Source organism: Equus przewalskii, chromosome 11, assembly GCF_037783145.1.
Source record: "Equus przewalskii isolate Varuska chromosome 11, EquPr2, whole genome shotgun sequence".
Taxonomy (NCBI): Eukaryota; Metazoa; Chordata; class Mammalia; order Perissodactyla; family Equidae; genus Equus; species Equus przewalskii.
Genome location: NC_091841.1, coordinates 28,125,692 through 28,138,968, shown reverse-complemented (window position 1 = coordinate 28,138,968; position 13,277 = coordinate 28,125,692). Strand labels below are relative to the sequence as shown.

The 13,277-nt window shown below is 50.9% G+C and overlaps 1 long non-coding RNA gene across 6 annotated transcripts; it reads left to right on the top strand.

The window, feature by feature from the left end:
• Positions 1 to 2,361: 2,361 nt before the first annotated feature.
• On the top strand, positions 2,362 to 9,147 carry LOC103559824 (uncharacterized). 6 transcript variants are annotated; one of them, XR_011524198.1, is made up of 7 exons: positions 2,362 to 2,968; positions 3,497 to 3,604; positions 4,192 to 4,272; positions 4,434 to 4,498; positions 4,752 to 4,876; positions 6,590 to 7,028; positions 8,891 to 9,147. It is a non-coding gene; the product is annotated as an uncharacterized lncRNA (long non-coding RNA). The 6 variants fall into 6 exon arrangements; XR_011524197.1 differs by having other exon boundaries at positions 2,380 to 2,968; positions 4,764 to 4,876; XR_011524201.1 differs by having other exon boundaries at positions 2,380 to 2,968; positions 3,472 to 3,604; positions 4,764 to 4,876.
• The last annotated feature ends 4,130 nt before the right edge of the window (positions 9,148 to 13,277 follow it).

Sequence of the window (13,277 nt, the reverse complement as noted above, 5' to 3'; positions counted from 1 at the left end):
CAATTTTTTTTCAAAATGCGTCCTTAATTATATTGCTCATTATATTTGAAGTGTGCAATTTTAAAATGACAATCGTTATTTTCCAAAATGCTTGCTAAATATTTAAACTCTGAAATGTATTCAGTACTCTTTTGCTTTCTGGCTAAATCTTTTTTCACACTCTCTGGGGGACTGCAAGAAAATATTGACTGCTTTTAAGGTGAGATTTCTGTGTGTATTTTTTGCAATTATACCTGATTTGCCACAGCTTAGAGTTCCTGTTTTGATCTGATCGTCATTACTAGATCTGTTTCTACGGTTGATCTAATTATCTTCTTATTGGTGAGCTGCATATCCTTAGTTCACTTTCTATTCCGGTGTAATTCTATTGGTATAAGGAATGTGGGAGACACTACATCTATACCTTAATCCTTTATTATTGAAACGGATCACAAGATTTACCCATCTGTGTTTTTAATTCATTATGTTTGTGTTGGTGAAGGTTCATGTTTTTCACAAAAGTTAGTATACTCTATAATATATTTCAGCATTTTCTATTTCATTTGAGTATTTCGTACTCATTTACTATTTTCTATATTTTATGCATTTTTATAGTCAACAAATTCAGAAAAGTAGGCAAATTGAATTCTCAATTCCAGCTTGCTAGAAGATAAATATAGAATCTGCAGCGGCTTCCTTTTTCTGAATCCTAGTTATTCCTCTTAAAGGACCATATTTCTTTCTATATGCTTTTAAGTTGCTCCTTAATACACAGGCATGTAATCTGGATGCTATTGATACTAGAACAATGCCCCTAATTTCCACTGCTTTCTGTTCATTACCTGGTACACTTCTGATTAAACCTGCCACCCACTGTCTCACATTTGATTCGGTCTCTGTATGACTATTATCACGATCAATCACAAAATTCATGCCAATTTCTAACTACCTGCTGGGTCCTCAAGATTTAAAATATAAGACTTGGACCCTGCCCTCAAGGAGCTTACAGTCTAAAGAGAGAAGAAAAAAAACACGACTACTTGGAAAATGCCAACTTGCATAGGCAAACAATAGTGTGGCAGAGCTGGAGAAGGGAGAGAGGAAGACAGTTCCCACAGCTTGGGGAACTAGGGCAGTGCATCTCCCTCTTCCAGGACTTGCTGGTGTTCACTTGCTGCAGCACTAACTTCGTCCCTATAGTATCTGCGAGGTCCTCGTCTATTAAGGGGGTATCAGCTCTGAATCACAGAACCTTAGAGCTGCCATGGAGCTCGGAGGTCGTGTATTCCAACCCGCTCATTTTAAAAACTGGCAATCTGAGCCCCAAAGATCTTAAGCAGCTGGGCCAAGGTCAAGCAGCTAGTTTGCAATGAAATTGGAACCATAAACCACGTCTTCTGATAGCTGCTTTTTCTGCCACTCCTCAAATTGATTAGCTTCCAAACTGAGGCCCTTTGAAACAGTGAAAGGATCTAATAGTAACCGTATATGCACATGAGGTGTAAAGCAGGACGAATGCCATGATGGACATCAGGTCTGTGCAGGATATATACATGGTCTGCACAGGATACTGTGAGGGCACAAAGGTGGGAGGGGCCAATTCTGCTGTGGGGGAGGAAAGGCTTCATGGAGGAGGTGACGCTTGAAAGTTACTAGGGTTTTCATGTTCACCAAGAAAACAATGGGAGAAGGGCATTTCCCATCCCTGGTGTGCTCTGGACACAGCAGGATGGCCGACAAGAGCTGAGTCTGCAGAAGGGCGAATCCTATCTAGAGGACCTCTCTTGCCATATTCAGCAAGTGGACAGGGTTTGTCTTTCGTAGGTGAAGGGTATTTCGTCGGTGACGGGTATTTCGTCATCCAGGCAGCATATATTTATTGAGTATCTACCAGGCAGCAGGCACTGCTGTGGGCACTGGGAATACCATGGACGCGACCCGCAGATCCCTGCTCTGAGAGACAGCATGGCGTAGTGGTCCAGCAGGGACCCTGGAGACACACAATCTATGTTCCCAGTCCGGCTGTACCACACAGTGAACACGTCATCTTGCTCAAACCACACAGATCTTAGGGTTTGGGTTTTCTTATTTGTAAAATGAGGATAAGAGTCCTTCCTCATAGGTCGTTGTCACAGGACCTAAATGAGTTAACGCTCACAGTGCTAGAACAGCACCTGGAACATAGGAAGTACTTCTAAATGAGTTTGTGAATTATAGCTGAGCATACAGTTAGTTGGGAGAACCACAGCAAATTATTTTAGATAAATTCTATGAAAAAGATAAGAGTTCTCTGAGGAGGTGCCATTAGAACATTCCAGGGAGAGGAAGACCAATCCCGGATGGGGAACCATTGTGACATCACTGGCAACCTTTGACAGCAGTGTTAGTGCAGTTGGGAGTGGGGAAGTTGGAATGCAATGAGCCAACAATGAAGGGGAAGTAAGAAAAGATGGCGAGCGTACACCCTTCTTTCGAGGAACTCGGCTATGAAGAGAAGAGCAAAGGGAAGACAGGATGGGTGGAGGGTGATAGGACAGAAGGGAGCCTGTATGTGCCCTACAAAGATGTCAGTAGGGAGAGAGAGGACTTGAAAATGGAACCTGGAAATAAGGAGTGAGGGATAGAGCAGGAGGTTCTCAGTGTGGAGCAGCCAGGGCGCACAGACTGGCCCTGACATTAGCTCCAGCTGAGAGAAGACACGTTTTCCTGTGAACCTGGAGAGAGGTGGCGAGGGCAGCACACAGGGAGATCATTGGAAGGGTGTGGGAGCAGGAGGTTGAGGGGGTTTACACTTGAAATCCCCTGAATAGTCTCGGGGATGGAGAAGGCAGTATAGTTGAAGGAGGCTTTGAATTCCAGCCCTTTTCTCTCTGACAGAAGCCATGTCTTACTGTTCTTAACTTCCTTGGAGGGAGAAGTGAGTGGATTCGGGAAGCAGTGCGAGTGATCGCAGGAAGCCCACTTCCAGTGACTGAAAGTCATGCCAGAGGTCAGTGAGGACCCCGACAGGTGCCCCACACAGGAAGGCGAGCTTAGAGTCCAAAGCGGGTCACGATGGCCGCAGCTGTCAGATAAACAGGAGTTTCTGCCTCCCTCAGGCTCTGCCTCTGCCTCTCTCTCCCACGGTTGCCCTTGGGCTTTCTGCAAAGCCTACCCCCTCAGCCCTCAGCTCTTCTCCCCCTGGAAGTCCTCATTTATTCTCCTAACTTCAAATATCGTCTCGGTGGGGGTGACTCCCACAGCTACCTCGGCTCTGACCTTCCAGCACCACCTGGCCAACAACTTCTCTGTCGGAACTTCCCCTGGACTCTCCCCTGAGGAACGAGGTCTCCTATACTACCCTCTCTTCCAAACAGCCTCAGGCAATGCTCCCTCCTCCCCGGGTCCTCCTGTCCCCCTTCCCTGCTGGCCCTGTGAACTCCCACAGCGCTGTAAACCACCCACCCAGTTGGTTATTTACTGTATGCCCTCTTGTGTTTTAAAAATCTCCAGTGAGCACGTCTTGTTCTCTCTTCAGTGGAGGAAGCCCCCCGCAGACTAGGGCTTGCTGTGTGCTCATTTCCTCCACTGTCTGGAATCAAGCCTTGAAAATAGCCATTTCCTCACTCACTAAATGCTTGTGAAGGTAATCTGAGACTTGGCCACCGTGTAGTGGCTGAGGGCACAGGGACAGACTAGAGGGCTTGCCGGGAAAGAGGTGGGATCTGTAAAGTAACAATGGGAGAATGACACTGCAGGCACATAAAGTATTTGCATCTGAGCAAAGACTCATGGGATGAAATGATGGCAGAAAGGAGACATTGAGTCATTTTGCCAGGAAGGCCCAGCCAGTGGGTGGTAGAGTTGGAAGAGGAAGAGGAAGCAACAAGGCCTGGAGAGAAGGAGCCCATGATGAGTTTAGCCCAGGACAGGAATAGGCTGGTCACTGACAGTCACAAAAGGCTCTAGAGAGAAGTGTATCATATCCCCCAGGCAAGAGATGGGAAAAGCAGCTTTGGCACGAGCGCTGGGCACCTGGCAGGCAGTAGCTGGAGGCCGGATGCCTGGGGGAGGAGGTGGTAATAGGCAGGGTTGATGGTCAGAGACTAGAGACAGTAACTGAGGAATGGGAAGAGGTATTGAAACGGGGCAGAGAAAGACCGGTGTTTGGCAGAGGGCATGGAGGGTGGAGGGTGGCGGTAACTCATAGTCTAAGCTTTGCCCTCTGAGCAGGCGAGAAGGAATAAAGTCTGATGAACATTGCATTTCTTGGTGGTCACCATCCAACTCCACTCAAGGGGGTTCTTCCGACAGGTACTCCAGCCTCTCTTGGAGATCCCTCCGGGGGGTCTTGAGGGAGAGTAGTGGCATCTTCCTCTGCGGAAGCTGAAGGGGCCAGCCCCTCCTCCCCTTACCTGCTGCAGTTGGGGGGTGGCTTGTGACCCAGGTCTGACTCAGCAGCCCCTCTCTTTCAGGATGTTGACTCTGAAGCAGGTGACTGTAGGACGTGGGGAAAGATGGAGATCCTTTCTACCTGGAGGTCAGCCTGTTTCTACTAAGCCACTAGCAGTGGGCCCACAGAGCTCGCTGGCTTCCCACCAACCCGAACCTGGTCCTCCGGCCCCCAATCACTTCTGGGAGCCACCACCACCACCACCACATGCGCACACGCATGCTTCCATTAAATTCCTCTCTGCTTTGGTGAGCTGGAGTCAGTTTCTGTTGCTTGCAACAGAGAACTCTGACTAAATCTGAGTTCAATCCTCTTAATGAAAGGTTGAGCATACTGTCAGATTCCTATGCAGGTGTGGAGTGTGTGGAAGAATTCAGAATAACTGCAGGTTTATTCATCTCTTTGGTCTTCCACATGCTGGACATTGGGAACACAAAGACAAACGCAACAGGTCCTGGTCTTAACGTAAGCAAATGCGTCTATCTTGGTTTGAGTTCACCCAGAAGCAAACCCTGAGACAAAAATTCAAGTGCAAGTGGTTTATTTGGGAGGTGGTCCTAGGAAGCAAGGATAGGGGAGTGGGGAAATAAGACAAGGAAGGGAGGAAGACCCACCCAGGGGCATTATCCAGCGAGCTCCTGCAGAGGGCCCCTGGAGCTCAGCCTGGCTGGGACCTCTACAGGCCTCGAAGTTTCATTTATCCACCAGCTGCCATCTGTCCTGGGTTGAGGGCTGCCTCCAGAGGCGATGTGCTCTCTGGCACTTTCACTGCCCAGCACGTGTGCAGTTAGTGGCCCGAGCAGCCCTTGGGCAGAGGCAGAGATTAGGGACTGCTGAGGGGCCACAAGCAGGCCACCACATCCAGGGCTGCAGAATGCAGTGGAGAGAGAGTTCTGTGGGTTCTGCAAGAGAACTGAGACAGGGATGGTGGGCACCAAAAGAGAGCAGTCAGTTCCAGAGAGAGAATGTCGTCAGATCTGAGTGATGTCCTGCACTTAGCCTTTCTAGGCGCGGGGGGCTTTTGAGCTTGAACTTGCAGACGTGGTAAAGGAAGGTCAGCTGGAAAGAAAACCTCTTGTGCTGAGGTCCCGCCCCAGGAGGAACCAGCCCAGTGCAGAGGGGGCGGGGAGGGTAAGGTGTGGGAGGGGGCAGCCTGCTGGGCTCTAAGGGAGCAGCAAGAGGAAGGAGGCCCCAGGGCAGCAGCATCTCACAGGCCTCCCTGCTCCCATGGGGCCCTGCAGCCACCAGCCAGGTCTCCACCAGGTGCCAGAGACACCCTTTAAACCACTCAGTGTTATTGAGGGCCCAACCCTGTCCCAGCTCTTCGCACTGATCCTCAACTCCCTGTGAGGAGTTGTGATGGTCACGCCAGTTCAGACTGAGGGAAAAGCACAAGGAGGTTAAGCGTCTTGCCCAAGGTCGTGTGGCTTGAACAAGGCAGAAGTAAGTTTTGAACCCAGGTAGCATGGTTCCCAGGCCCATGCTCCCAACCTCCCCAAAGGATGATTTCAACACCCAGATGAGGTCGAGTTCCTGCTCTGTTAACACACGGATGGCTGTGCGTGTTAGGAGTGATACAAAGCCAAGTTCGCAGAGGGCAGCTGGCTGCTTGGATGGCTGCAGAGGGCTTCCCCCCGAAGGTGAACTTGAAGGACGGCCAGGCATGGGTGGAGTGCAGGGACGTGGTGAGGAAGAAGGTTCCCTGGGCGCCAGGCTGGGGCACAGCAAGGCGGAAGGGGGCCAGGCTGGGGGATGAGATGTCTACACATGACATGGCTGAGGAGCTCAAGGTGGGAGTCACCGTCACCGTGTCAGGCACCGGTGAGCACTAGGTTTGCAAAGGGCAACGAAGACACTGCCCTTTCTCTCAAACAGAACCACAGTCCAGTGGAGGAGATAGAAAGGCCATAACAAATGGCAGAGGGAAGTGACAGCTGCCAGGCAGGGTCTGACAGCAGCCTGGGAGCAGAGGAGGACCCAGGAAGCAGGGAGAGCAGTGTGCTCTGGATCCTCCTAGGGAAAGGCTGGCCCTGCCTCCCACATCCTCTCCCCCCACCGCCCCTCCTTCCTGCCTGCTGACTCTCATCCCCCCAGTGCCCAGGCTACAGGCACCTGCCTTCTCCCAGCCCTGCGATGGGCCTGCCCACCCCTTCATGCCCCTTCCTCTCTCCTCTCAAGGTCCAGCAAGTTGCAGTTACACGTGCTACCGTTAACAGCTGGAAAATGCCCCCAAGCCCACCACCCAGATGTCAACTGTCCTCTTTGATCAACGTTGTGCATGAGGACATCGAGTTTCAGACAACGGCTGGGGTGATGTGGTCTCGGGCCCACCCCACTCCTGAGTCCTCACAGTCTTGTGACGAGTCTGAGGACACCAATCCCCTGGGAGAAGCCCTGAGCCTTCGAAGCTTAGCCGAGCCTAGGGTGACGCTGCGGCACTTCGTGTACTGAGATGATGCACAAGATGAGAACTGCTCCTCACAAGGCGCTGTCCTGGACATGCTTTGAACCGTACAACTCAAGCTTTGCTTGTCTTGAGATCCTCCAGGGTGGGCACGAGGCAGGACTGCTAAGTTGAAGTTCTGCTGCTTCCAAGAAAGCCCAGCCCAGGGCCAAGGTGCCTTTTCTTTAACCCCCTCAGTGATCACGCCCAGATGGGCCAGGGGTTTGCGGGGGCTGCAGCCAAGGGGCAGGCAGCAGAAGGTGGTCCCACTGAGGGATGCTGCTCCGTGCCCAGGGACACACTGACCCCTAGTCTTTAAGGGGATCCCAGCAGCCTCCCCTGCAGTGTGGGGACTGGGGCGGAAGGTGCTCTCTCCAGGGAGCAGAGGGGGGAGCTAGGGCTGGCGAGGCGGGCTTGTCTGCAGGGCTCAGGGCAGCTTGTGCAATTCTTCTAAAAAGTGAGGCTGCGGGGGCAGGGTCCCCTCCAAAAGGGAGATTTGGCCTGGGTCTTGCCCGCAGCTCTGAGTGACTGTGACGTCCTGGGTGTCAGGTGTGTACTTGGCAGGAGCTCACAGAGCAGCTTTGGGGGAAGGGAGCCGGAGTGGGGCACAAATTAGGCCTTCGCTCCTTAGGTGAAGGGTCTCAGTGCTGGCCCTGACTAGTTTTCAGCCTGAATGTATGCTTGAGCGTCCTCCTTCTAGGCGGGTCTGCTGGTCTGTCAGGCCCATCCTGCCTGTGGTTCTCGCCCTGCACTGCTCCATCCTCAGTCCAGTTGCAAAAAGTCTCCAAGGTCCCCCTGCCTGGCTTAGCCCTCAATTCTTCCCTCACCTCCACCACGACCTCCCATTCCAGGGCCCAGCCCCATGTGCAAGTGATCATAGGCCACTGCCCTGTGAGGCTGGACTGGAGAGAACTTCAGCCAGAGGCAGAGGGAGGCTGGGATCAAGTGAGTGGAGAGGATCAGGGCCGCTTCTGGCCGGTGAACAGCTGTGCCTCGTGTACCAGCGGCACAGTGAGCCGTGCCCTGTCTACCGCGCCCTGTCTGCCGCGCCCAGCCAGGCCTTAATACCTGCCTTAATCCCTTCTGCTGATGAGGCCAGCTTGGGGTGCGAAGAGGTGCCAGCAAGCTTGGAGAGGTGGGCAGGCTGGGAGGGGGGCTGGTGTCCCTCAAAACCAGGGTCACTGGGGCAGGCTGTCAGCCCAGGGGCGGGGCTGTGCCCTGGGGCTAAGTCCTTAGATCTGATTGGAAACCATTTGGATAATTTACTGCTGTTAACTGGCTTCCCTGACTCCTGGGCTAAGGGAACTTGGGCAGACACGCACCAAGAGTGGAGTGAAAACGTGTGAGCAAACCCATCAAGGGCTGTTTACATTTCTATTGTCAGAGGTCAGTGTCTGTTTGCTTAAACCTTAGGAGGTCCCCCTGGTTCGTTCGGGTCTCGCTCCAGCTCAGACCTTGAATTTCACAAGCAGGTGTGAATTGCACCCATCTTAACTGTCCTGCCTGGAAGTGGGGCAGCTCAGGCCCTGGCCAGCCCACGTGCATTTAGTAAACATTGTCTGCACTGAGGGAGGCCCAGAGCGGGTATCACTAAGTCTCTGGGGCCTGCCCTCAGCCAGTTCGCCATCCAGGCACCAGTTGGGCAGCCCTGCAGACGGCCGCACAGCCAGGATGGCGCAGGGGGTGGCTCAGGCTCCGATGATTAGGGTCTTCAGAGGCTCTCCGCTGAAAGATTATGGGGCCCCACTCAGCACGGATAATAGGATGTCCGACTCTGAAGATTTCTCCTGGTGACTACTTCGATTAATTTTTTAAATAAGCTTTTTATTTTAGAAGTTTTAGATTTGCAGAAAAAGTGTGAAGATAGTACTGAGAATTTCCATATACCCTTCACATGGTTTCCCCTATTATTAGAATCCTCTGTTAATGCGGTACATCTGTTACAAATGATCCAACACTGACACGTTAGTGTCAACTAGAGTCCGTGCTTTAGGCAGATTTCCGCAGTTTTTACCTCCTGTCCTTTTCTGTCCCAGGATCCCGTCCAGGACACCGCACTGGTCGTCATGTCTCCTTAGGCTCCTCTGGGCTGTGACCGTTTCTTGGACTTTCCTTGTTTTTGATGACCTTGACAGTTTTGAGAAGGCCATGTCAGGTAGTTTATGGAATATCCCTCAAATGGGATTTTTTTGATGTTTTTCTCATGATTGAAAAGGGGTTATGGGTTTTGGGGAGGAAGATCAGAGGTAAAGTGCTTTAATTTTTAATTAAAAAAATCAAATTAATTCCAAAATTGTTCCTTTTCCCACCCCTGCTTCCTCCCTTCCTCCTTTCCTGGCTTCCCTCTCTCTTTTCCTTCCCTGGTGCGCCTGCTTTGCCCGCCCAGGCACTTTCTCCGTCTCTCTGTTGGGTAGTGGAGCACTGAGCCTGAGCGTGGCCCTCAGAGCTCGAGAAGTTGAGCGGCTGGGCGCTCAGTGGCAGGGAGAGGACCCGGAAGGCCACTGTGGGGGAAGGAGGCCAGTGCGGTGTAGCGGTTAAGATCGTGGACTTCCTGGGTTCAAATCCCGGGAAGTCTTGCCCCTTCCGCAGCTCTGTTAAGTGCATCCACCTCATTAGGGTTGTTAGGATCGTTAAGTGAGCTGGTAGAGAATAGCCCCACCACAGCTGGTGCTTGAGCTGGGCCCTAAACAGGCCTGCACGACTGGAGCGGTGGGAGATGGGGAGCAACACTCCCTCTCCCCAAGGGCCCTTCAGCATAGCCTGCGACCTCTACAGCAGAACTGCCCTCAGGGCTGGCTCTCGGGGTGCAGGACATAGATAATGGCAGAGTGGCTTCCCTAGACCCACTAGGCTCCCATCTGCTGGGCACTCAGCAGGCCGGGGGCTATGTCAAGGCCTCCCATACCTGACTTTTTTCAACCCTGGAAACTCATGGAAAGTCCATGAGGGAGGTACTGTTATCATCACCGCTTTGCAGAAGGGGAAGCGAGGCCCGCCCACTCGCTGGGTCAGCCATCTTTGCAGATCTCCATCAGGCAGTAAGTCAGTGTTCCTGAAACCGAGAGTGTCATGGAAAAAGCCAGAAAGAGTTTTTCCTTCTCTAAAACCTTTCTGCTCTAGTTTACTCATCCTGGACTCCTTTGAACAACTCTGAATAAAAGCTGCACTAACACTTTGATGGGACAGAGTTTCAATTAGAGGACAATTGGTCACTGCAGTCAGGATTTAGGGGCAGGAAGACCTGAGCCCCTGTCCTGCTGGCACCGTGTGGCCTTGAGCAGGTCTCCTAACCGATTGTTTCCTTATCTGCACACCGGGGTGTGTGTGCCTGGGATGATGCAGGACCACTAACTAGTAAATATATGCTGCTGGTCAGCAGGGCTTCTATTTAAATAGCATTTGTTGTTTTCAAATATGCTTTGTTAAAAGAAAAGCTACAAACAATGCAAATAAATGTACAACAGCCAAAGAGGTTTTAAAAAACTTGTTAGAATATTCACTAAATGAAATAATACGCAGCCACTAAAAATGATATTCACCTAAATGCACCGTGGTATCCCAGATTGGATCTTAGAACAGAAGAAGAACATTCGTGAAAAAACTAATGAAACTCAATAAAGTCTGGAGTTTAATTAATAGTATTAACATTAATTTCTTAGGTTTTTTTTTTTTTTTGAGGAAGATTAGCCTGGAGCTGACATCTGCTGCCAATCTTCCTCTTTTTGCTGAGGAAGACTGGCCCTGAGCTCACATCTGTGCCCATCTTCCTCTACTTTATACATGGGACGCCTACCACAGCATGGCTTGCCAAGCAGTGCCATGTCTGCACCTGGGATCCGAACCTGTGAACCCCGGGCCACCGAAGTGGAACTTGCGCACTTTGCTGCACCACCAGGCCAGCCCCAAATTTCTTAGTTTTGATAAATGAATGTTATTATTAGGGGAGGCCAGGTGAAGGGTAAATGAGGACTTTGTGTACTATATTTGAATTCTTGTTTAAATCTAAGAATAAGATTTAAACAAGATAAAATTTAAAAAGTTTTATTTTTTAAATAAAAAATTTTAAAAATAAAAACAATTTATACTTTTTTATTATAAAATTTAAAACATTTTAAATGACATTCACAAGTTGTTTGGAATATAGGAATGTTTAGGCTAAAATGTTAAGTGAAAAAGCAGAATTCAAAATTGTGTGACAGTGTGATTACAACTCTGCAAAAGTTTTCTCCACAGGAAAAAAGAGGAAAAGAAAATATGCAAATTATCAACAGTCATTTTGAGTGACCATGAAATTGAGAGTATTTTTAACTACTGCCAGTCCTCCTCTTTTTTTGCTGAGGAAGACTGGCCCTAAGCTAACATCTGTGCCCATCTTCCTCTACTTTATATGTGGGACGCCTACCACAGCATGGCGTGCCAAGCGGTGCCATGTCCGAACCCAGAATCCGAACCGGTGAACCCCGGGTCGCCAAGAAGCAAAACGTGCAAACTTAACTGCTGTGCCACTGGGCTGGCCCCCACTGAATCCTATTTTTTAATGTTTTCCAATTTTTCCTTAATACAGGATCTCAAGTACTCAGAGCTCTTCAGAGGCTGCCAGGGTCAGAAAAGGCTAGTTAATTTCAGCAGAAAAAGCCTTAAGAAAAGGCTGTCTGATCACTCTTAGAGTCAGTGAGTGGGGGGAACAGGCCCCCACAGCCCAGGTTATAGCCACTGTTTGCTGTCTGTGGGCCTGCCACCCCCACCCACTGCCTGGACAAGGCACACACCTGGTGCAGGTTCAAATCCCAGACCAGTCACTTGCTAGCTTGTGACCTTGGGCAAGTTTCTTAACCTCTCTGCCCCTCAGTTTCCTCATCTGTAAAATGGGGTTGCTGATGACTGTAGGGTGGTTACGAGGATTGAATAAGTTACTATTAGAAGAATCTGGCATGCAGTAAGCTCTATATACTAGTTAAAGAAAAAGATACTGCCGATATCACCAGAATGAATTTAAATATCCTTTTTCGTCTCTTGCCCCAGATTCAAAGTCCCAAGTGAGGGGGTGGAAGAGGAGGTGACATTGGTGATGTCGTAGCTGCCAGGGTCAGGAGAGAGTGAGGGTCCAGTGGGTGGCCCGGCTTGCACAGAGAAAGGGGCACTGCCTCCCAGCAAGGCTGCACAGAGGACCCAGAAACCAGGGAGGGGTCCAGGTACCCGGCTGGAAAGCAGAGATTTTGTAGTCCACGCCCAGTAAAGAATTGTTGAATAAATGAATGAATGAATGAGTAGGAAACCAAGACAAATGCAACCACTACAACAAATAGCAGGAGAGCCCAGGAAGCAGCAGGAGGCGTGGGGAAAAGGAGATTGGAAAGAGGAGAAGCTCTTAGGGATGTGTAATAGAGATAGCCACGAGGGTGGTGGGGGCATTTACATTGGCCCCTACACCCTGTGGGTCGGGTCGTCCCGGACCTGGAGGTGGGGATGTAGGTGTTGCTCAGAAATGGACCTAGGGCGAGTGATGGTGACGGTATTGTAAAGTACCCTTTATCAGGCCATTTCTTTTTTTTCATTTGTGGGGAGGAGTTGGGGTGGGAAGTGAAAACACCAGGAGAGCTCAGGGTGTCTAAAGTGGCAAGACTAGACCAGAGGGCAGCCCTGAGGGGCGTCACCTCTCAGTGCCATGGAGGCAGCCCCTTGTCACTTGACTTAGGGCCTTTAGTTGGTGGGAAAACAGGGAGAAGAGAGCTCGCAACGCAGCCGACCTTTCCCAGCACCCTCCCGACCCCATCACAAGGTCTGGGTGTCCCTGTGGGCTACTTCTCCAGCAGGAAGGACCCCAGAGTCCTCTGGATCCGCCTCTTCTCACTCCCTCCTCCTCCTGCCAGCCCTGCAGGATAGTTCTCGCCACACGCCACACGGGGCGTGCCCCAGCTGTTGGCCCATAGCACCTTACTTTCTGGGAGCACTCCCTTGGGATTCCTTGACATTCTTAAGTATTTTCATCATCGCCCTGAACTATGTTACAAATTCTGGGGTGGGGTGAGGGGAAAGGAGGGCAGGGACGGACCCCTCGGTCCCAGCCTGCCTCCCCAGGCGTAGCATAGAGGAAGTTAAGCAAACCTGGGTTACGTGGCCCCATGGGAAGCGCTTCGGGGCGACGTGTCCTTTGATCTCACTCCAGCCCACACACTTGACTATAATCCTCCGAGGTGGTAAATGCAGGGCCAGGATTTAAACCCTACATTCTGACCCCAGACCCATAACAGACTTGGGACAGTGTGATTCTCATGCCGGGTCTGCCCAGAGTGGCGGAATGCTTGAGTCACCTGGCCACTCCGAGCCTGTTTTCCCTTCAGTAAAATGTTGAGGTGGGCTTGGCTCCATGGGTGGCGACTGGCGGGAGTGGTGTGTCACCGAAAGTGCCCCAGGCAGGTGTGA